The sequence below is a fragment of the Xenia sp. Carnegie-2017 genome, unplaced genomic scaffold (assembly GCF_021976095.1).
Source record: "Xenia sp. Carnegie-2017 unplaced genomic scaffold, XeniaSp_v1 HiC_scaffold_6, whole genome shotgun sequence".
Lineage (NCBI taxonomy): Eukaryota > Metazoa > Cnidaria > Anthozoa > Malacalcyonacea > Xeniidae > Xenia > Xenia sp. Carnegie-2017.
Genome location: NW_025813526.1, coordinates 18,725,711 through 18,730,102, shown reverse-complemented (window position 1 = coordinate 18,730,102; position 4,392 = coordinate 18,725,711).

Genomic DNA, 4,392 nt, shown 5'->3' with positions numbered 1-4,392 from the left:
CTGTTTAAAACAGTAATAAAAAGTTCATCATTTTAATCAAGACGAATGATCTATGATATGTAGGAATAACGCGTAAAGAGTAACTAGAAATGGACACAAACACATCATTTTTATCATATTTTAGATATGAAATCAAAGTTTGTCCCAACAACCTATAAATGAAGCAGTAATCCTACAGAAAAGTCAAAGATAGATATATACAGCTCTAACGATAAGAACATATACAACCAAAATGACCCAGAACAACGAAACTCAAATTGGCCAACAAAACAAAACAAGCAAAACGCAAAGCAACCAAACAAAACTTACAAGAATACATATTACTGAGGAAACAAGGCTTATAAAGCCTTTTGAATTACCCAATTGTAAAATAGATATAATGATACGTAGATCACAGCACAAAGATAACTCAAAATCTACGAGACAAGACGACAAAATAAGAATAATTAAGCGTGTAAAACTAACGAAATAGCAAAACAACAGTCGAACACGACCATTCACAGTTCATAAAAAGAGAGAATAAAATGATAGATACTTCTACAAAGAATATTGCTTTCTCATTAAAGAAGGAAACGTTTGCATTGGGATTTTACTGACCATAAAGCTAAAGATTGAATATATAGATCCAAGACATATTCTCACTGAAAGCGAGCAGAACGCAAGGCAACCAAACAAAACATACAAGAATACATAATACCGACGAAACAAGTCTTAAAGTTTTTTGACTTAGCCAATTGTAAAATAGATATAACTATACATATTTCCCAGCACAAGGATAACTCAAAGTCTACGAAGCAAGACAACAAAATAAGAATAATGAAGCGAAATAGCAATACAACATGAGAAGACATTCCAGAGATACTAACAATCAGCCCTGCGACAGATATAAAAGATATGTGATCCCAACAAGAAAACTAAATGCCGACGAAACAAGCGACAGAAAGACATTAATGCTCTGTGAGGAGAAATAGAAGAGCTGAATAGGAACTAAAGGACACGAGGAGAATCATCGAGAAATGGAACGATTAGTGACTAATCGATGTTTTATATACAATAATGGTTTTAATTATTCAAGATAAGTCAAAGTAAATCATCACATAGAGCGTAACGAAAGATTAAAGTACAATGGAACATGAACAATTGCTTTTGTATATTGGAGCTTTATTTACAACTTGAAGCCAGAAAGGAATCGTCGACTACCTTTATGCAGAAAATCTCAATTTACGCTTAACTGTTAAAGGATATCATGCTCGTCTTAATTATCAGGGGCCAGTTGTATAAAGCTCTTAACTACTTTTTAACTACACTTTGAAGTTACAATGTCTTTAATTGTAATCAAGTTTTAAAACCTTGTGCTGAATGCGTGTTTCTATGTACACATTACTCAGGGGTCGTCGTTCAAAATGGTGCAACGTTCCCGAGCACCGTACTCGAGTACTGCCTGTTTTCGTGGTACCCAGACCCGGGCACTTTGACTCGGGAACCATCAAAATGTTGTGTTCACATTGGTGCCTCTACCGGGCACTCAGTATAAACGCGCTTTAAGCTTCGTCCTTAAAATTTCTACAATGTATTTTTCGTAATCTGCATCAGTAAAATGAACGGAACAAACTGCCGAATACTAAGTCGGTGTCCATTTAGAGTGTTTTCTTGAAAAAAACTTCACCGTAAAATGGTATATGGTGAAGAGAAATTCTTTCCGCATAATTTTCTCAGTTTAAACAGCAGAAATCTGTACATCTATTAGGCATATTGATGCATAGAAGTAGTAGATATAACAGAAATTACAGCAAATTTCACACTTCAGAAAACTTCCTGTGTTTAATTACGTCACATAGTTCTCGATTCAGGCTCTCACTAAGCAAATTGAACACACAGCAATTTTTTCCATCATTGCTCATTTTGAGAAAAGAAACGCATTTATTTTAAGAACGAAGCCATTAATCAGAAAATTGTAAAATAATTTTTTTAACTCAATCAAAAAATAAGAAAAGAAAATTCTGAGATAAGCACTTTAAAGCTTAAACGAATTGTGTTAAAGAAATGTGAACCAGCAGAGAATTGCAACCTCAACAAATATTCTTATCTTATATTTAAAAAGGAAATTACCTGTAGGAAGTTCTTTGCATAAGTGCATGCAAAGATTTTACTTACTTATGGTTTAAATTAATACATATTTTCTTTATCGTATTGTTTGAGTTATATAAGATTTATATTAAATGTGTATTGGCAATAGTGCTTTTACGAAATTATGGAAATTTAAGTGTGTTTTCAAAGGTTAACTATGCTCCACGGGATAGTTAACTTTACCTACCTTTTAACTGCAGTTAGCGCTAATTACTTTTTTATACAACAGACTTAACCACGTGGTTGAATTTAACTACTTCTTAACAGCAAAAAATGCAGTCAAAAAGCAGTTAAGAGCTTTATACAACGGGCAAGAGCTTTATACAACAAGAGCTTTATACAACGGGCTTTATAATTAAGACGAGTACGTTATCCTTTACAACAGGGGTGTACAACTTCTCCAGTCGGCGGGCGAGATTTAGGAAAATGAAGTTTTTGGTGGGCCGGATTATTACATGATTAAAATTCAATATCTTAATCACAGATATAGACTGATACAGTCGGCGGCCAGTAAAAATGCCTTCAGGGCCGCATGTTGCCCACCACTAATTTAGCAGTTAAGCCTAAATTGAGATTTTATGCATTAAGGTAGTCAACGATTCCTTCTTGGCTTCAAGTTGTAAATAACGCTCCAATATACAGAGGCAATTGTTCATGTTCCATTGTACTTTAATCTTTCGTTATGCTCTATGGGATTATTTACTTTGACTTATCCTTGAATAATTAAAATCATTGTTGTATATAAAGCATCTATTAATCAATAATTGTTTCATTTCTCGATGATTCTCCTTGTGTGCTTTAGTTCCTACTCAGTTGTTCAATTTCTCCTCGCAGAGCACTGTTGTCTTCATGTCTGTTATTTCTTTCGCATTTAGTTTTCTTGTTGGGATAACATATGTCTTTTATCTATCTCGGTTTGATTGTTAGTTTCTCTGGAACGTCTTCTCATGTTGTACTGCTATTTCGCTTCATTATTCTTATTTTGTGGACTTGCTTCGTAGACTTTGTGTTATCCTTGTGCTGGGATTTATTTCTCTTGTATTAAGTGAGAATGTGTCTTGAATCTTTATATTCAACCGTTAGCTCTATGGTCAGTAAAATCGCAATGCAAGCATTACCTTCTTTAATGAGAAAGCAATATCTTTGAAGAACTCTCATTTTATTCTCTCTTTTTGTGAACTGTGAATGGTCGTGTTCGACTGTTGTATTGCTTGGCCAAGGTGCGTGAAAATGTTTAGTGTTTAGGTTATTTCGACGTGAAAATTTTATTTCTAATGTTTCTTACAAAAATAAAACAAAAAATGCACAAGACATAACTGTATTTTTTATAGTCTATTAAGGCGAAGGTAAAATATGTACTAAATTTAATAAAGTCAGTTTGTTTTGTGCACATTTGTACATTTGCCATTCGTTATCTTCGTATACTTTTTTATCACACTGCACATTATTTGTCTCATATTTAAGAATTATGACTATCCACACAGTGCTGGATAGAGGATGGGTTCTGATATTAAACCCCTCAACGGCTTACCCGTGCGCAGTTAAAACAATGTCGCTTTTTTACTACGACTTTGTCTTGTAAAAAGACACATTTGCTGAACTGTCTATTAGTTTATTCTCTCTTTCTTAACTGCAAATGTTCGTATTTAGTTAAACGCGTTCCTTCTTACGCAAAAGTGTACTGCTTGTTTAACTAATTCCCACTCATTCTCCTGCCAAGCCATGGCACTTTCAAAGCCATGTTAAAAGTCATGCACTGCGTAAACCCATTTATGCCATCTAAAGTACCCAGACTGCCCAGTGATCGTACAATGTTAGTAAACAGATACTAAAATGACTAATCTTATTGCTATAGCTTGGTTTTCCACTGGAAGTTCCAGTAATATCTCCGTGTGTGTTTTTTATATAATTATTGCATTTTTTTAATAATTGTGATAGCGGTTCCTTCCGTCATGATCCTCCTTTAACAAACTAAAAGAATACATCAGACAAATAATATCAAAGAACTAATCCTCGTTTAAGAAATAAGCTTCAATGCATTATATTTTTCTTCTACATGTTTTGGCAAAACATGATGGTGTAGACGTTTCTTTGGTGTTCTTTAACGTAATTGAGAAGTCATTGCTCTAATTGCGCTGTGTAAAACCTTAAAAAATTAACTTCATTTTTTACACCATTTATGATCGTAAAAAATTCTTTAATAATTCAATGTTTAAATAATTACTTAAAACCAAACAGTCAAGTGAACAAATGATCGTTCAAAAT